Below are 20,996 nucleotides of genomic sequence, written 5' to 3'. Positions count from 1 at the left end.
TGAAAGAAAAGTTTAGGGCTGGTCAACACAAGAAAGTGAGGGTTTCTCAGAGTCTTAAAGAGTAAACAGTCTTTTGATGAGCCTACTAAAGTGATCTATTGTCCTATGAACAGGTAAGGAGAGCTAGAGGAGTATCTATTGTTCAGAGAAATGGTTTCTGGAGGAAGTTCTTAAAACAGACAATAAAGTCAGTTGGAACTTCTTCTTCCTGGGCTAGAGTTTTCTAAAGTTCTGTTAATTTACTCAGTGAGCTGTATGTTTTAGATTGTTTCTTTTCTCAATTCGGAATGCCATCTCTTATTAAAATCGTGTGGCAGAGGGAGGACACATATTGTGATTTACCCCATTTCAGGACATGAAATTTTTGTCTTTAGGGGAGGTGCTTGGCCACTGGTAAATTTTTTTTTTTGAGACGGAGTCTTGCTCTGTTGCCAGGCTGGAGTGCAGTTGCCCGATTTCGGCTCACTGCAACCTCTGCCTCCTGGGTTCAAGCCGTTCTCCTGCCTCAGCCTCCCCAGTAGCTGGGATTACAGGCACGCACCACTATGCCCAGCTAATTTTTGTACTTTTAGTAGAGACGGGGTTTCACCATGTTGTCCAGGCTGGTCTCAAACTCCTGACCTCATGATCTGCCTGCCTCAGCCTCCCAAAGTGCTGGGATTACAGGCGTGAACCACCATGCCCAGCCGACCATTGGTAAATTTTTATAAAGCTTCCCAGGTGACTCTAATATTCAGACAGGGCAGCAACCCAATGGCCTAAATCAACAGTTAAAGCCAGGCCACATAACCCAATGGTTTTTGTGTGTGTGTTTGATCAGTTATCCATCTGTAATGGTGGTGGTAAGGGTCAGGTAAGGCACGTAATATATAAGATCACTCCTTCTAGGGACTGTGGAAGTGGCAGGAAACTGAAAATGTGTCTATCACAGGTATTCATTGTCTCTAGGGAGTGCCTGGTCTGGGATGAATCACAGTATGTGCACTCCACCCACATTTTTAATACAGGTGTTAAAAGGCCAACACCCTTTGGAAATCATAGGGGTTTAAATTGCCAGTACGTGAGTACTCTGTCTAGAGCTTGTGTAGGCTGAATACACCAGGTGCCACTACTGTTGATGACTAGAAGTGGGTGGAGGCAGCAAACGGGATCTTGTTGTTCCTGGGCCATGGTCCAGAGGCTCCAAAGAACAGACAGTGAAAAGATTATGAATCAGCTAATTGGTGTGGCAGTGTCAAATTATGGTCAGGAAAAGGCTGTTGGAAATATCAGGGAAATGCAGACGTGGGAAGAGGCTGGAGGCCTGTTGGTGCAGAGAAGGGACTGGCAGGAATTTAAACTAGTATACTACAGCGTTCTTGGTTGAGGAGGGAAAGCCCAGTAGGAACTGAAAGTGAGGCCCTAGGGAGAACACAAGGAATAATCTAGCCCCATATTATCAGGGAAGAAAAGGATCCAGTCCAGGTACAGCTGTTGGTGGTGCTTCGGTCTCAGGCTACTTGAAAAAAGCAGAACTGTAAGTGTTATATACAATGACCAACCACTACAAGCAGAGAATTCAGGATTAGTAGCATAAAGGGCATGGAGACAACCTCCCAGTGTTTTCCCCAATGACAACGAGCCAAAACAGGAAAATAAAAATTAAGTCAGGAAGGGCGTGGTTGCTCACACTTGTAATCCTAGCTCTTCGGGAGACTCAGGAGGGCAGATTACCTGAGGTCAGAAATGTGAGACCAGCCTGGGCAACATGGTGAAACCCCATCTCTACTAAAAAAAAAAAACAAAACAAAAATTAGCCAGGTGTGGTGGTGGGTGCCTGTAATCCCAACTACTCGGGAGGCTGAAACAGGCGAATCGCTTGAACTCGGGAGGCAGAGGTTGCCGTAAGCCAAGATGGTGCCACTGCACTCCAGCCTGGGCGACAGAGTGAGACTCCATCTCAAAAAAAAAAAAGTTAAGTCAAATGAAAAAGACATACCTAGAGAAACATTGTTCTCAAGGAGGAATCTAAGGGGACCAAATCCATGGATTTAGTACTTATGGGCTAGGAGGAAAATTAGAACGAAAGATGAGAAGCCATAGATCGACCCTTCCAAAAACATTATGCAAATACTAGTGTGTCAAGATCATGGACACACAACGATTTAACATACTGCCAGTTTATAAAATGCCCTTCAAGAGGAATGTATCCTCATTTACTAAATCAGAAAATGACCCAGCAATTTCACTTCTAGGTGTAACTTCTAGATAAATGTTTCCATGTGTACGTGAGAGGACATTTGCAAGTATGCTCATTGAAATGTTGATTGGAAACCAAAAATTTAGAAATAGTTATATTAGTTACAGAATACCTAAATTTATTGTGTTTTATTTCAATAAGATAATACCAGATGTCCATTAAATAAATAACTATAAGAATGGACATTTATAGATAATAAGTGAAAAAGCAAGTCAAAAAAGGATACATTCAGTATGGCAAAATTTATATATACACATACACAAATATATAGAATGGTAGCTGGGTGTCATGGCTGGGTATCAAACCTACATTTCTAGCTATTTTGGAGAACTACTTGAGACCAGGAGTTCAATGCTGTGGTGTGTTATGATCATGCCAGTGAATAAGCCACAGCATACCATGACCTTGACTCTAAAAAGTAATGACAGTAATATAATTCATTTATTTTTACATACATATTTAGAAAAGGAATAAAAATATAGATTGCATATGCACCAAATCAATAAAAACAATTTCCTCTGAAGAGGGAATTGGGATTTGGGATGGTATCACACAAAACTATGTATAATATTTTATTTTTTAAAACATGAAGTACATTTGTTATAATGTTATCATTTATAATTTCAGTATAGTGGGCTTGTAGGTGTTGTTTATATTTTTGCTGGTCTTAAACCAACCAAAAGTAAATATACAAACATGAACAGAAAAAAAATCACATGGTGCTTTTTACGATATTTAATCAATGGTATTAATTCAATGTATCTAATGCTATATAGGGTATTAACGATGTCAAGGATAACATTTAGTGCATGCTTCCAAGGAGCATCCGATATCTAAAGACAGACACACACACACACTCACACACACACACACACACACTAATACACACACACACGCAATTACAAGAGTAAGTATAAACTTTTATGAAAACATGTATGAAGAAGATATTACTTTTTGTTAGAAAAGGGAAGTCAAGAAAATCTACAAAGAAGAAAACCATTTTCGATTGGTCACTCAGAAAGAGTAGGATGTTCAGGAATGGGGGACAGCAGGAATAAAGGCATAGAGGTATAAAACAAGTAGACATTTTAAATAACAACACAATGTATTGTGTGATTGGATTATAAATTGGGTATGGGTTATAAAGGTAAATGACAGAAAATAGACCTGGAAATTGGGGATAGTTAATAAAAGGCCCAGAATGTTGTATTAAGGAGTTTGGGCTACAGATGTACATCTCGGTAAAATAATGCTGTTGCTGATATGGAGGATGATTGAACTGATGTGAGTCTGGAGAAAGGAACACAGGAATCTAGGTAAGAGAAAGCCATCATTCATTACTAGATGATGGTCAATATCTAGTGAGTCACTTCTGCATCACGTACTACAAATATAGTCTCAACATTTCGGAAATGAACTGAAGGTCAGAACTGGAATTATTACCCTGATGATGGCTGGTGGCAACCTCAGAGAGAAGCTAATATGAGCCTCAAAACAATCAGAAAAGTTGAGTACAAAACTGCTCTTTACCCAATAGAGAAAGCTTTCTGTTGACCATCTATTACTCATATAAAGAATAAATATATAATCCACACTCTCCAGGCAAAGAAGGTTTATTTGTGAAGAAAAACCAGCTTTCTTGGATGGTTGTACTGTAAACAAGAGCCCCTTTTCACTACATGCTTAAGAGTCTGTTGAACCTGCCAAAGGGTGGTTCACCTTGGCTGCAGTAATAATGCAGACTGGCTCCTCCACAGGAAAATTAGGGATTTGCAATAAACCACCAAAGACCCTGAAAGCATTTGTGTGAGTGGCCTACATATTTGCTGGAGTGACATTCTGAATGGAGACAGAGTTTTTTCTTTGCTCTCATTCTCACCCCACTCTCCTTACCCTGTGGAGATAACATTGGTCTGAATATCAGAGGCCTTTGAGTTAGTCTTACTTATACCTTTTCATCCCACGAGATTTTTAGAAAATTGCTTCTCCTCTCAGGATTCCAGGGCCCTCATCTGAGAGTAAATTTTTTTTTTTTTTAATTTCTCTCAACTGACTACATCTTGACCTTGGAGCAGAGAATATGATAACTACATTACTCAGTCATTTTATTCAGCATGCTGATTCAGTGGCCTTTCAAATCCTTTCCACTAATTCACGCAAAGGAAGCACAATTCTGAAAAATATGTGTCTGAAAAACACGGCTGTTTACCTTCTAGCATTTCAGGGGAAAGATGATCTAAACATGGCCACTGATTTTTAGAGTGTAGGGAAAGAGCAATAGTTCAAGGCCCAGTTAGATGAAGATGAGTGCAGCTCAGCTGACCCCAGAGGTCTGAGATCTTGAGTCCCAGTGACTCTCCCTGGCTTTTTCTACACTGCTCGGGGCAGAGGCTTCCTGTAGAATTCCTTCAGGGACAAATTAGGTGCTTGGCTACCACCTTGAACTATTTTTATGGTTCTTGTTCTATTTTTAACATCTGGTCCAATCAGATAATCTTCTCTCATTTGATGATGTTGGAGGCTTTACCCATCTTACATCTCAGAGGTTTGTGAGTCAATTCAAAGTAAGGTCTGTGCTTCTCTTTAAAGAAATAATTTGGAAAGCATAATGTAAAGGTCTTTTCAAGATCCACATTGTCACTCTTGCCAAAGGCTTTCATCTCTATGCTTGGGAGATGGAAAGCAATGTGGAAAATGTTGATAAAGGTCTTTTATTAACTGTGAAACCAGGGGTGAATTATTTACTTTACAGGATCTTCAATTTATTTGTAACTAAAATCGGAGACAAAATGCTCACTTATAAAATTGTTACGATCATCACTTGAAGGATAAAATTTGTGTAAGAGCTCTTGAAGTAAAGGAGATGTTCAGTACACAGTAGTTCATGTCACTAGGCTGCTCAGGATAATCAACCAAGAAAAAAGTGCTATTGCATTTTAGTATTAATAGCAAATTAATTTCAAATTTCAAATTTCAAACTTCAAATTTCAAAACTGAATTTTTGTAAGTCATTTTTCTTTCAGTTTTCTTTTGAAGACAAGGAGTAACATTGTTGCGAATAGGTTATAGTAGGTGAGAACGGGGTAGAAGTGGGAGGTGGGATGGAGAGCTTTCTTATTTACTGATCTCCTCATCTAACTACACCATGATGGACTGCTGTCATGCATCACAAACTGATGCTTTGTACCTTTCTCTTTCCATTAATCTCATTTATGAAAAGATAACTTTGTTATCACTCTGTGTTTACACCTGAGTAGCCAAACATGGCTGAAGGAAAACATGGACTCACTTTATGTTTACAACTCACTTTAGATTTATAACCTCAGGGCTTCTAAGCAATTCACCTAGGTCTCATGATTTAATATATTCTCCTCTCTTTAGACACCTATTTAGTATTTTCCCCATATCTGAAAACCTTGCTTACCTGCTCACTGACAGCATAGGACTTTGTTTTACATAAATACTCACTTGAAAAAAATAGAAGTGATTAGAACAGAGTTTCATCATCTTCCCTCCAGCAAACTGTAGCTGAGCTTACAACAGAATTCATATTCTGTGCTGTACTTTCTGTTAAAATGATGAGCTATATCCCTTTTCCGAATTAAGATCAGAATTTTCACTTATGCTCTCAAATCTACTTCTTGGCCGGGTGCGGTGGCTCACGCTTGTATTCCTATAACTTTGGGAGGCCAAGGTGGCTGGATCACTTGAGGTCAGGAGTTTGAGACCAGCCTGGCCAAACATAGTGAAACCTCATCTCTACTACAAATGCAAAAATTAACCAGGCATGGTGGTATGTGCCCGTAGTCCCAACCACTCAGGAGGCTGAGGCAGGAGAATTGCTTGAACCCTGGAGGCGACCTGAGATCATGCTACTGCACTCCAGCCTGGGCGACAGAGTGAGACGAAAGAAAGAAAGACAGAGAGAGAGAGAGAGAGAGAGAGAGAAAGAAAGAAGGGAGGGAGGGAGGGAGGGAGGGAAGGAGGGAAGGAAGAAAGGAAGGAAGGAAGGAGAAAGAAAGAAATAAAGAAAGAAAAAGAAAGAAAGAAAGAGAAAGAGAGAGAAAGAAATCTACTTCTTATTATCTTCTCAAGAACTTTATTCTTACATCATGAATGTTATATTTTCTCTAAAATAATTTATATCAACGTAAATGTGCTGTAATATATTTTACCTTTAACAAACCCTTATGGATATGATGCTTTCTGCTCTTCAGAAAGTAGTCCATACATTCTACCTTCACCTTTTTCCTCCTGTTAACTCCAAACACACTCTAATCAGGAATCCCTTCCACTCTACACTGAATCCATTTACCACAGTTACCAACAAGCCTCATGAACCAAATCCAGTCATCAGTTCCCTGTCTTTATATTATTTAACTCAGAACAGAAGCAGCATTACCAGAGTGCATTATTCCTGCTTTGATAAGCTTCCTTTTTTTTTTTTTTTTTTTGGTTTTCAATGCCTTGTCAGTTAGGCCAAAGATTCTAAGTTCATAAGGGGCATCATTTCATAGTTGTTTTACATGTAAATTTCCAGAGAGTAAGATCTTTCTCAAAAAAAGTATTGACGTGGCTTTTTTTGTGGGTAAGTAGTGATATCGAATCTGTTTTCTGGGAAATAAACAAAATTTAAGATAGTTGAGGCCGGGCATGGTGACTCACTCTTGTAATTTCAGCACTTTGGGAGGCCGAGGCGAGAGGATCACTTGAGGTCAGGAGTTTGAGATCAGCCTGGCCAACAGATTTTAGTGAAACCCTGTCACTACTAAAAATACAAAAATTAGCCAGGCGTGGTTGTGCACACCTGTAATCCCAGCTACTCAGGAGGCTGAGGCACAAGAATTGCTCGAACCCAGGAAGTGGAGGTTACAGTGAGCCGAGATCATGCCACTGCACTCCAGCCTGAGGGACAGTGAGACTCTGTCTCAAAAAAAAAAAAAAAAAAAAAAAATTAAGAGAGCTGTACTGACAAAAATACTACCAGCTTTTTAAAATTTATTTATTTATTTATTTGTTTATTTATTAGAGGGAGTCTTGCTCTGTTGCCCAGACTGGAGTGCAGTGATGCCATCTTGGCTCATTACAACCTCCACCTCCTGGGTTCAAGTGATTCTTTTGCCTCAGCCTCCTGAGTAGCTGGGATTACAGGCATGTGCCACCACACTTGGCTAATTTTTGTATTTTTAGTAGAGACAGGGTTTTGCCGTGTTGGTCAGGCTGGTCCCGAACTCCTGGCCTCAAGTTATCCATCTGCTTCAGCCTCCCAAATTGTTGGGATTACAGGCAAGAGCCACGGCACCTGGCCCATTTAAGTCTTTAATCCATCTTAAGTAGATTTTTGTATATGGTGTAAGAAAGGGGCTTTCTAGTTCTTTAAGATGCATCACTAAGTTATCGGTTGGAAGTTTTTCTACTTTTTTGATGTAGGTGCTTATGACTATGCTTTTACCTCTTAGTATTGCTTTCACTGTCTTCCATAGGTTTTGATATGTTGTATTTCCATTTTCATTTGTTTCGAGAAATATTTAAATTTTCTTCTTAATTTCTTCATTAATCCATTGGTCATTCAGGAACATACTGTTTAATTTCCATGTATTTATAGAGTTTCCAAAATTCCTCTTGTTTTATTCCATTGTAGTCAGAGAAGATACTTGATATTATTTCAGGTTTTTAGAATTTTTAAAGACTCATTTCGTGGCTTAACATATGGTCTTTCCTTTAGAGTGATCTACCTGCTGAGGAGAAGAATGAGTATGCTGCAACTATTGGATGAAATGATCTACAAATATCTATTATATCCCATATTAGTCAGGGTTTGCTAGAGAAACAGAACTAATAGGAAATATATATATATATATATATATATATATATATATATATGAGTTTACTAAGTGTTTTTTTGTTTTGTTTTGTTTTGCTTTGCTTTGTTTTTGATGGAGTCTTGCTCTATTGCCCAGGCTGGAGCGCAGTGGCACAATCTTGGCTCACTGCAACCTCCACTCCCAGGTTCAAGTAATTCTCCTGACTCAGCCTCTCGAGTAGCTGAGATTACAGACATGCATCACCACACCCGGCTAATTTTTGTATTTTTAGTAGAGACAAGGTTTTACCATGTTGGCCAGGCTGCTCTTGAGCTCCCGACCTCAAGTAATCTGCCCACCTCAGCCTCCCAAAGTGCTGGGATTACAGGTGTGAGCCACTGCGCCCAGCCTATTAAATATTAACTTACATGATCACAAGGTCCCACAATAGGTTGTCTGCAAGCTTGAGGAGCAAGGAGGGCCAGTCCAAGTCCCAAAACTGAAGAACTTGGAGTCTGGTATTCAAGGGCAGGAAGCATCCAGCATGGGAGAAAGATGTAGGCTGGGAGGCTAGGCCTGTCTTGTCTTTTCACGTTTTTCTGCCTGTTTTATATTCAGTGGAAGCTGATTAGATGATGTCCACTAGATTAAGGGCAGATCTGCCTTCCTCAGCCCACTGACTCAAAGGTGAATCTCTTTTGGCAACACCCACACAGATAGACCTAGAATTAATACTCTGTATCTTTCAATCCAATCAAGTTGACACTCAGTATTAACCATCACAGGTCCATTTGGTCTATCATTATCTGTTCAATGCTCAAAGTGGGATGTTGACGTCTCCAGCTATTATTGCATTGGGGATATCTCTCATTAGCTCTAATAATATTTGCTTTATATATCTGGATGCTACGGTGGTGAGTGCATATATATTTATAATTGTTATATCCTGTGGCTAAGTTGATCCTTTTGTTATTGTATAATGACCTTCTTTGTTTTTTAATAGTTTTTTGTTTTCACATCTATTTTGTCTAAGTATAGCTACTCCTGCTCTTTCTTGACTTCTATTTTCATGGAATATCTTTTTCCATCTCTTTATTTTCAGTCTATGTGTGTCTTTATAGGTGGAGAGTGTTTCTTGTAGGCCACAGATTATTATTCTTTAAATCCATTTAACCATTCTATGCCTTTTAATTGGAGAGTTTATTCTGTTTATATTCAATGTTACTGATAATTAAGGACCCCTGCCATTTTGTTATTTTTCTTACTGTTTTGTGACCTTTTCTTCCTTTGTTCTTTCCTTCCTGTCTTCCTTTTTAGTGAAGATGATTTTCTCAGTAGGTTTGCTTCAATTTCTTGCTTTTTATTTTCTGTGTGTGTTTGTTTTTTATTTGAGGTTATCATGAGGCTTGCAAATAATATCTTATAACTCATGATATTAAAGTGAAGAAAACCTAGCACTGATTATATAAACAAACAACTAGCAAAGACTCAAAGAGAAAACTAATAAAAACTCTACACTTTAAAAATATGGACTACTTCACATAATTGCATGTTATTCTTTGACAGGGGCCATGGAAATCATCTCTGTATGATTCTACTTTTATTATATGTGCTGCCAAAGTAAACACTTTATTATTTATGTGAATAAATTAAATTCTCCAATCAAAAGACATAGGGTGGCTGAATGGATTAAATAACAATACACAACAATATAATTCCTGCAAGAGACTCACTTTAGCCTCAAGGAAAAACATAGCCTGAAAGTGAAGGGATGGCATAAGATATTCCATGCAAATAGCAACCAAAAGAGAGCAGAAGTGGCTGTACTTACATTAGAGAAAATAGACTTTCAGTCAAGAGATGAAGAAGGTCACTATATAATGATATAGAGGTCAATTCATCAAGAGCATATAACTATTGTAAATATATAAGCATCCAACTTCAGAGCACCTACATACATAAAGCAAATATTAACAGAACTTAAGGGAGAAGGAGATAGCAATACAATAGTAGAAGACTTCAGTACCCCACTGTCAACAATGGATAAGTTATTCACTCAGAAAATCAGCAATGCAACAGCAGCCTTGAATAACACAATAGATCAACTGTCCTAACTGACAAATACAAAACATCACATCCAATAGCAGCAGAGTAAACATTCTTCTCAAGTTTACATGGAACATTCTCCAGGATAGATAATATGTTAGGCCACAAAACAAGTCTTAACAAATTTAGGAAGATTGAAATCATATCAAGTATCTTTTCCAACCGCAATGTTATGAAACTAAAAATCAATAACAGGAGGAACTTTGGAAAATTAAAACATATGTGGAAATTAAACATACTCCTCAATAACCAAATTACTTATTCTGGTTCTGAGAAGAAATCAAAAGACAGTGAAAACAGACACACAACACATCAAAACTTATGGAATGCAGCAAAAAACTTCATTCCCTGTGAGGGAAATTTACAGTGATAAATGCCTATGTCACGAAAAAGAAAGGTAGAAAGAAAAAAGAAAGAAAGGAACAACCTTACTTTATACTCAAGAAACTAGAAAAATAGGGAAAATATAAATCTAAAATTGACAAGAAGAAAGAAGTAAAAATTAGAGCAGAAATAAAGGAAACAGAGATTAGAAAAACAACTTAGTCTCCAGGAACACTCAGGCTGGCGGGCAGTGAGGGTGTTAATTACAATTTGGATATAAAACCATTTTCCTAGCCCACCTTAGAGAAGACTGTTGCCACACTAGTTGAAATGGTTTCAATAGCCTCCCTTGCAAGACACTTCAGATTCAAAGAATTTTCTTTGTAAAAGCAGCAAGGGAGGTGTCACAGTTTTCCATTCAGAGCAACAACTTTAAGTTCTTGCCATGGAAAATTCGGAGAAGACAGAAGTGGTTCTCTTTGCTTGTGGTTCCTTTAATTCTCTCACCAACATGCACCTCAGGTTGTTGGAGCTGGCCAAGGACTACATGAATGGAATAGGAAGATAAAGAGTTGTCAAAGGCATAATCTCTCTTGTTGGCGATGCATACAAGAAGAAAGGACTCATTCCTGCCCATCACCAGGTCATCATGGCAGAACTTGCCACCCAGAATTCCAAATGGGTAGAAGTGGATACAAGGGAAAGTCTTCAGAAGGAGTGGATAGAGACTGTTAAGGTGCTAAGGCACCATCAAGAGAAACTGAAGGCCAGTAACTGTGATCACCAGCGGAACTCACCTGTGCTAGGAAGGCCCGGATGAAAGAGGAAGTGGACTGAACAAAGACAAGATTCTGATCAAAAGGAATCCCCTAGAGCCAAAGATGAAAGGTGCGCCAAAGGTCCATCTGCTGTATGAGGGTAGATTTCTTGGAGTCTTTGGTGTTCCCAGTTTGTGAAGAGTGAAGATATCATCCAAATCATGGCAGATTATGAGCTCATATGTATTACTTGATATATATTACCACGGGAAATTCAGATTAAATTGGAAATGATGCTCAGAAATTCATCTATGAATCTGATGTGTTGTGGAAACACCAGAGCAACATTCATATGGTAAATGAATGAATGACTAAGGACATCTCATTCACAAATCTGGAGAGTCCTCAGAAGGGACCAGAGCATTTGCTAGTTGGCACCAGATCTTGTCCAATAATACACTGAAAAGCACAATTTGTACAGCTCTGAGAGTGAAGACAGGAACGTTGGGATCATCCTGCCCCTTTGCAGAGAAACACTGCAGAAGCTAAGGCATAGGAATTCTACAGCATGATGTTTTGGACTTCCCTTTTGGGGATTTGAAACAATCTGGGTATTGGTAACGGGGGCAAGATATTGTGATCCGTAGCATAAAATAAAGCTTAAAAGTTTAGTAAAAATCAGTGGCAAGTTAAAATCAGGATTTATTTTTATTAGAAGTTGCTAAGATGAATGTTTTCCACATGTTTTTTTTTTTTTAGAATGTACAAATCTCTTTAACTTTAAGCCAAGAGATTAGCAGCACACTAAAACCAGAAGAATTTTCAGTGAAACTAGCTAGAAATAAGAAGTAAAAAAGTACATTGAACTCTACCACATAAAAGACACAGAGTGTGAAAAGTAAGAGTTCATTTAAAATTCTAACTTTGGTTATGAAGGGAATTGACATCTTCTGGCTGCCTATTGCTGGGTAATCAAGAGCCAGGATAGACAAAGGAAGGAACTCTTATAGTGGTGATCTTGTAAAATGCACCAATGATAAATCATCCCCAGTTATGCAAAATAATGACTGTGAATTTGCCTGGCAGAAACATTGCACCAATAGTGAGTTTTCTGTGGCACACATCAGAATGGTCAAATAAACTTTGGTAAGACTTAACTGCCCAGAGCTCCACCTTTGGAGGCAGGGAGTGAGGTCCAAGCCCTTGTATGTTTAGAAAGGTATGTAGATATTTCTGATGCCCACCAGAGATAGAGAGTTGCTGCCTTACAGGTTACACACATTCACTTAGCCTTTTGTGAATCATGTTCTGGCCCTGGCCGTCTGCCACCTCTTTATCTTCAGAAACAACTTCAGAGATAACATCATGCTGCCTTGAAATGAGAAAATCACAGAGAATGAGGGGTCTCATTCAAGGAATTTATAAGTCTGAATGCTCTCAGCCTTTATTGATAGTTTAATCAAAAGATCTGAGTGGGGCACGGTGGCACATGCTCTGTAATCCCATGTACTTGAGATGCTGTGGCCGGAGGGTCGCTTGAGCCCAGGACTTTGAGACCAGCTTGGGAGAAACAGGGAGAGTTCATCTTAAAAAAACTCGGGAGTTTCTGAAGAGCCCTGCTCTTTCTCTGTTCCAGCCCACTGTGAATCTGCCATTTGTGAATTTAAGCAGAAAAGGGATCTGTTTTCTTATACTTTTCCTTTTCTTGCCCTTTTGTATGAAGTTTAACTAAAAGTAGTACTCTCAAATCATTAGTCACAGCTGTATGATAAAAACTGGGTAAAATTTCATGGAAGTTCTACCAATTGGGAAAATGAAAGACTAGAAATAGCTTTTTGTAAAATAGTTTCAGGGTTTGTGAAAATAGTTCTGCGATAGAAACAGGACTAAAATTAAATTTCTAATGAAAATAGAACAATTTGCTTTTTTGTAATTTCTATTTCTTACCTATACCACCCCAGATTAAGGGTTTGAATTGCAGAAGAAAAACATAGAATTGTGCAATTGCATAGTCAGACCTGAATCTACAGTTTAAAAAAGGAAAATGTTAAATAAGGTTAAGCAAATGTTTATGCTATAGCTCCCAGCTTATTCCCACTAAAGCCATCGGGCCAACTCCCAAAGACAGGGAAGGCGAAAAGCCCCACACCTAGCAGGTTTCATTATCCATCTGCTGAGTGAATGAAAGATTGGAATCTCAAATCCTAGAGATGCGAGTCATTTTTCTACTCCTTAGCCTTTTGGAGTTTAAGAGTTGAAGCAGCACTGAAAAATAACAATTGAGCAAGATGAAGCTATTATAACGGAGCTTTAGTTTCTTCTGGGCAACTTCTAGTTCATCTGAAACTTCTCTCATGCTGTCATGCCTTCCTAGTTAGAAGTGCCCAGGCCCTGCTCACCTGTGACAGCATTGACCTCAGAACCTCACTGGATGAGGCATGTGCAGGAGGCCTGGTAATGGGGAAATGGAGCAACAACGTTATACAAAGGACAAACTGCTTGGCTTTTTCTCCCAGTTCTGAGGATGCTGCTGATGCTGCCACATAATAGTATAATTTTGGGTGTCCTCCTGAACAGAACTTCCCCTTTGAATAATGGAAATAAGAACAATGGACTTCATAGGAGAATAAATATTGATAACTGTTGTGACTTTCTTTAGGAAGAAGAAAATATGTCATTGTTTATTCCCTACTTCATCATCCACGTAATTTGCTTTTGCAATGTGAATTTAGAGGAAATATGTGATGCTGGTATTGTGTTTTGTTTGTTTTTTTGATGCTGGGGGTTTTATTTGTTGTATACTTTACTCTGTATATTGTGTAATTTGAATGCAACAAACAAAGATGCAGGAAAAGTCCTTTATTGGCATCTTCAAAAACAATTTAAAAATCAACAAAACTGAGTTGGTTTCTTTTGAAATAAACAAAATTACCAAACCTTTAGCTAGACTAACCAAGAAAGAAGAGAGAAGCCTTGAATAAATGAAACTGAAAATGAAAGAGATGTTACAACTGATACCTCAGAAATACAAAGGATCATAAGTGACTATTGTGAACAATTATACTCCTAGTTTCTAGAATGCAAAGTAGCAGCGATGTCTTTATTAACTAGGACTAAATGTTCAATTACCCCATATGGTAATATACTTGTAAAAAGGATCATTGTGTGTTAATTGTTCTTGGCCAGAATATCAGGTGATGGAGAATAGTAATATCATCTTAAGAGAGTTGACGGCAGTAAGAAAAAGATATTAACAAATGTTATTAAGATAACATTATAATTTTTTATTTTACTACCATTTATAGTTTCAATGGCTGTCATTTTAAAATGTTTTTATAGCTACAGCTGAGGCAGCATATGTATTTTGTAAAGCAGAATACCATGCTTAGAAGTTAATAATGCAAACTTAGTCACTTACTAGCTCAGTGACATCTGATGACTCAATTAACCTCATTGTGCCTTGGTTTTCTTATGCATAAAGGGGAAAATAATAATAGTGCCTTTATCTTATGGAGATAAAGTAATGTTTTATGGAGTTAATACCAATACAAATCTTAGAAGTGTGCCTGGCGTATAGTAAATGTTACATCTACATTAGTTCTAATTATTTGTAGAGAGAACATTAGTATTCTGGTCTTAGCTCCGCTGCTCTCTGATTATCTGTAATTCTGGGCAATATATTCTGATCTCTGAGCAGCCTCCATTTTCTTCTGTAATAGGTGCATAATATTTCTTTATAATGTTTTAATGAGAAAATGGATACAAAACTATATATAAAAAACTCCACATGATTTAAAAATTTATTTATTGCATAGTATAAAAAGAATATGTGATCTCCGGTTCCATCCATGTTGTTTCATATGACTGGATCTCATTCTTTTTTATGGCTAAATAGCACTCCACTGTGTATATATAATACATTTTCTTCATCCAGTCATTTGTTGATAGACACATAGGTTGCTTCCAAATCTTGACTATTATAAACAGTGCTGCAACAAACATAAGAGTGCAGATATCTCTTTGATATACTGATACTGATTTCCTTTCTTTTGAGGATATATGTACCCAGTGGTGGGATTGCTGCATTGTATTTATGCTAAGTGAAATAAGCCAGGCACAGAAAGGCAAACACTTCATGTTCTCACTTATTTGTAGGAGCTAAAAATCAAAACAATTGAACTCGACATAGAGAGTGGAAGGATGATTATCAGAGGTTGGGAAGGGTAATGGGAGTTGGGGGGAGGTGGGAATGGTTAATGAATAAATAAAATAGAAAAACCGAATAAGACCTAGTATTTGATAGCACTACAGGGTGACTATAGTCAGTAATCACTTAATTGTATACTTTTAAGAGCATAATTGGATTGTTTTTAACTCAAAGGATAAATGCTTGAGGGGGTGGCTACCCCATTCTCCATGCTGTGCTTATTTCACATTTCTTACCTGTAACAAAACATCTCAGATACCCCATAAATATATGTACATCTACTGTGTACCTAGAAAAACTAAAAAAAAATAAATAAAAAGAATGTGTGAAAATTATGGAGAAGAACAACAAAAAGAACGCTCTAACATATAGAGAACAGACCAAAGATGATATAGTCTTGATTGATAGTTTGAGATAGTTTTTAATTCCATTCCACCAACCATTTTTTACTTCCTTCCTTCTTTCTTTCCTCTCTTCCTTCTGCCCTCCCTCCCTTCTTTCTCTCCTTCCTCTTTTCTTCCTCAGTAGATATTCAATAATTTATCACACATTTGCTGAGAAACTATATTCTAACAGGCCCAGTGCTAGCTACAAAAGCATTCTCCACATGTGGGAGAGTTCAGGCAGATAGTAAAGAACCAGTCACACTGAACATCCATGGACGAGTGGGTAACACAGATAATTTAATCTTCAGATTTGAAGTTTCACAAATTAGTGGCCTCAGGATAATTTGTGTGGCTTTTAAAAAATACAAATTTCTAGACCCCACTTCTTGATTCTACCAACGGGAATTCTGAAAATAAGGGAAGGGAAATTGCAGAGAGAAATGGTCTATACTTTCTAACGTTTCACCAAAGAATTCTGATGCAGCAGGTCCACAGACCTTGGCCAGTTTGAAAATTTATTGAAATATCTTATAGTTCATTCCAATGTAAGTATATGATTAATCATTTTTAAAAGATAATTTTATATAAACCAAAAAATATTGTCATTATTGCTTTCTTAATTTCAGCATGTGGGTATTGTGATATAGGTTCCTTTCATGATTTTCCAAATACAATGTCATCACTTAAAATGTAGCAATACTAATCACAATAGTAGAAAAAGAAACACATTCCAGCACTTTCTATACCTAGATCCAGAATTTTTGTCCAGTGATATCAATCACCTTGTTCCACAAATCTAAATTAGAGATAAATCCTCTTTTTTTGCTTAGGTGGTTTTGTTTCATTTTTATTCCACATCTGTATTAGTCCAAACTGTTGATAACAAAGGAAAGAGGTGAAGAAGTATAACTTGATTAGCCTAAATCCATTCCCACTATGAAAAAGAGCATGGAGCCAGCCTGTGAGCAATGGTGAGTAACATCATCGTTACTAACAAATGTGGGCCATTTTTAGGTATTCTAATCTTGGGCTTCAAAGTCTAAAACATTAAAAAATAAAAGAATAAAACTTTTTTTGTTTAAAGCAATGCTGGTTTTCTAATGGCTCAAAGGTCAATCATCAGCTTAAGTCTAGTAAAAATGAGGATTACATGTTATCTCTTTTAGAACCAGAAAACAAGATAATATTGGAATGCAGATTGTTAGAAATGAGGCATTTTTGATGTGTCTGATTATTCTCTCATTCAACATATGTCTAACCTGTGTGATTCTTCTGTTAAATAATATCTAGGCCAACTAGAAATCTACACAATATTCCTAGGAGTGATTATTTTCTACGGGTTTCAGAGCAAGTACCAAAAATGTATAAATATCTAACATTTATTTTTCATTTCTTGAATGCTAAAGCATGTGAGCATCTTGGTCTATTATATTTAGTCAAGAATATCTTTCCACTGTTTCTGCATTAAACATTAATGAGTAGATTCCTTCGGAAATTTGGCATTTTGTCCTGCACTAGAATTAGAAAAAGTTTTCTCCTCAAATAACTGGAAACAGCATGTGTTCTGTTTATTGCTTCACTTCAAAGCCAGCCTTATAATTCCTTTCTGATTTTGTCTGGACAAGTTCAAATTAGCTACTACATGACTAGCCCAGACAGCCTTTCATAATCAAAATTGGTTGGCAAATGGTAAGACCTTTGGCTAAAACTGTGTTTTCCTGTGCTGTTATTAATTGTCTAGCTTAGAGGAAATGGAGAGTTGTACAACTGCTCGTTTTCTAATGAAGTTTCTTAAAATCATAAAATGGTATAGTAGAACAACAAAAAAAGGCGCTCTGAGGATAAATTTCATCCTGTGTTTCTGTGGAAATAACTAGATTTTGGTTGTATTTTTCCCCAATCTGTGAGACATCAATGCTTTTGAAAAAAAAATGAGTTATTAGATTAAAAGATACTAAAAATTAAGCTCCATGTTTTATTAAATTCAACAGAAATAAAATTACTCTGTCAGAATGCTGTGAAAGGTTTTTAAACATTTGCTCTCACTTTCTGTACTCATTTAATCTCATATTAGTAACAAAAATTTTCAAAACTGGCATCATTCTGCAGGTCATATGTTGCATAATAGTAACACAGTTGGTTTCCCTCATTTAATATATGGTGTCTCTGAGACTCCTGGAGGAGTCTCAAAATCACAGAGACAATTGCTGGCAGAAATAGGGCTTGATTTTATGATCTTCAATGCATAGGCCAAAGTACTTTGTAGTAGAGTGAGCTGCTTCAACTACTAATTCTTAATGAAGATGTAAGGAGAGCCTAGAAGACTCAAATTCAGGCACCTGTGCAAGTCACTGCCAGAGTTCAAATTGATTTTCAGTCTTGTATAAATTCCAAAACATGTAGGTGTTGAGTTCCTGGACACTTCCCTCAGAAACTTTTGACAGATAAAAAAGTACTTTGAGCATTTTTACTATCAATTTTATACTTTTATTTTAAAATTAGAAGCATTACTTTGTAAAATAATTAATTTGGATGACTGTATAATCATTTCAAATTTTGACTTTGCCTGGAAATTCAAAGGATAGCAAGTTCATGTGATTTATGCATTTCTTTTTCTTCTTTCTTTCTCTTTTTTCTTTTCTTTTCTTTTCTCTTCTCTTTTCTTTCCTTCCTTCCTTCCTTCCTTCCTTCCTTCCTTCCTTCCTTTTCTCTCTCTCTCTCCCTTCCTTTCCCTTCCCTTCCTTCTTTTCTCTCTTTCTTCTTCTTTTTTTGATGGAGTCTCACTCTGTCACCCAGGCTACAGTGCAGTGGCATGATCTCAGCTCACTGCAACCTCTGCCTCATGGGTTCAAGAGATTCTCCTGCCTCAGCCTCTCAAGTAGTGCATGCCACCATGCCCTGCTCATTTTTGTATTTTTCGTAGAGACAGGGTTTGCTGTGTTGGTCACGCTGGTCTCAAACTCTTGACCTCAGGTGATCCACCTGCTTTGGACTCTTAAAGTGCTAGGATTATAGGCAAAGGACTGTGCCCAGGACTTTCTTTTAAAGAAAATTTCTGGATACAGACTGATATTCAAACTGACAGCACTGGTTTTGTCTTTTAAATTAAATCTTCCTTGGGAAATAGACTATCTAACTGACACTGTTAATTTTTATAAATGTCATTAACTATCAGAAGATTTTTGAAAAATGAAACAGCTCCACAGATAAGTCTGCATGCTGAAAATGTCTGAACTCTTAGATTACCCAGTCAAGCTCTAGTTCTTATCTTGATCTGCATGTTACTGATTGTCAAATTAGAAGAATTAAGTTAATTATATTGTCTACCTTCTAGCATATACTCATAAAAGCATGTATAAGTATTTAGTTTCTAACTTACCAATACATTCATATATTAATGTTCTAAATGTTAGTTTCTGAGTAGTATATTTCTAACTTACTTTGTAATTTTCCAAAGGAAAAAAATTCTATAAATGGTTTCAAAGTACCCAAATTATTAAAGACATATTTTATATATCAGATACCTCAATTATAATACATAGAGCATGATAGAAACTTACCATCATGCTTAGCAGTGTGTGAATGTTTACAACATGCACATAATTCCAGGAAAGCAAAGATAAGCCTGACTCATTCTTAATTGAACCAGGGATTACTTCATCCCAATGGGCAATGCCTTTCTGTTAAAGTAGAATGAATTCTCTTTCAGTTCTATAACAATAGCAAATCTTGTCACTTTGAAGGCTGTAGAGGGCAAATAGATGGATATCTTAGTTAGGCACACTACGCTTCAGACCAATTAGTTGTAGTCATTTAATAATTATTCAAAGACCTGTTCATCCCAAAGTAGAGATGGAGGTCTAGCTATGTGGCCCAGGATGCCAAGCATCTTCGAGTGGGAATAAGGAAATCTCCAAAAGTCTCCAGAATTGTTATGCATGCCAAAGTTTGAGAAGCACATTCCTAAACCATTACCAGGAACTAACTTATAGATTGTGGGAAGATGCTGACTCATGTTTCATTTAATAAAAATGTGGTTATTTAGCCAGTGCCAAAACACCAAGGCTGGGAATTCCATTAGTTGGTAGAATCTTAAGACATAGCCAAGATAAAGCCTGAGTATTGGCAAAGGTGGGACAAAAGCCAAGAATTTTTTAAAGTCGCTTTGCTTATGATGGCTCCAGCTGTAGGGTTCTGCTCCACTCCCAATGAAAAGTAGCAAAAATCAACACTTGCTAAGTTCACACAACATAATGAAACTCCCCTGTAGCATAGTATTGATGTGTGTTAGGCAAGAGCTAGGGAGGTGTTGATATGCTAAGCCTCACAGAAAGGACAATTTTATTTTATAGGAACCTTTATAATATCAATCTTTTATTCACTAATTAGATCATTTATTATTTCCACTAATATTTATTGAGAGCCAGTGATGTGTAATCTGTGTGCAAACTATTGTGGAGTTACAAAAATAAGTAAAAGGCACAGTCTTCATAGTTAAATCATTGACAGTATAATGGAGGTAACATACAATGAATATGCAATTTTAAAACAATGCCATTTGTGTTAACTAGGAGTAAATAGCAGCTGTCAAACCACCCGGCACATGAACACTAACCCAGTTTAGAAGGCTCAGAGAGGCTTCCTGGAAAAATTAGTAGGTTAGTTGAGGCCAGTAGCATCAGTAGGAATTATTTAGGCGATGGGTGCAAGGAGAAGGAATGAAGTGGGGAATGGGGCAAAAGGATGTTGCAAGTAAAAGATATTACATTAATATAAGCCAGAAAACAGGGTGGGAACCGCGGCAAGGTGCCTTCATGGGTCTGTAGGTTGTTCATGCTGGACAAAACAGAGAGTACAAAATGGAGTGAGGAGAAATGAGGGTGGTGAGATACAGGACCAAATTGTGAAAGTCTCCCAAACCACAATAAAGTCTTCTAAACCGTATTTGTCCTGGAGAAGGAGTGAAGGAGATTAGAGTGGGTGGGTGGCAATCAGCCAGAAAGAACTGAAAGGTTTTAAAGCAGTGAAATAGCTACAGTCTATTTCTGCTGTAGAAGTAGTGTGGCTACAATGTGTGTAACATTGGAATGGGAGAAGACTGGAGGCAAGGAGGCCACATAGAAGAATGGTGACTTGAATTAAGTTGCAATGGAGAAGGAAGAGAGGTGGACT

At 37.4% G+C, this 20,996-nt stretch overlaps 1 non-coding gene and 1 pseudogene across 1 annotated transcript; one reads left to right on the top strand and one right to left on the bottom strand.

Moving 5' to 3' along the window:
- Nucleotides 1-9,564: 9,564 nt before the first annotated feature.
- On the bottom strand, nt 9,565-9,671 carry LOC123571994 (U6 spliceosomal RNA). Its single transcript, XR_006696348.1, has one exon. It is a non-coding gene; the product is annotated as a U6 spliceosomal RNA (small nuclear RNA).
- A 1,247-nt stretch (nt 9,672-10,918) lies between these two features.
- Nucleotides 10,919-18,640, top strand: LOC102136936 (nicotinamide/nicotinic acid mononucleotide adenylyltransferase 1-like; annotated as a pseudogene).
- Nucleotides 18,641-20,996: the final 2,356 nt, after the last annotated feature.

This window comes from Macaca fascicularis, chromosome 2 (genome assembly GCF_037993035.2).
Source record: "Macaca fascicularis isolate 582-1 chromosome 2, T2T-MFA8v1.1".
Taxonomy (NCBI): Eukaryota; Metazoa; Chordata; class Mammalia; order Primates; family Cercopithecidae; genus Macaca; species Macaca fascicularis.
This window is presented reverse-complemented; position numbering and strand designations above follow the sequence as displayed.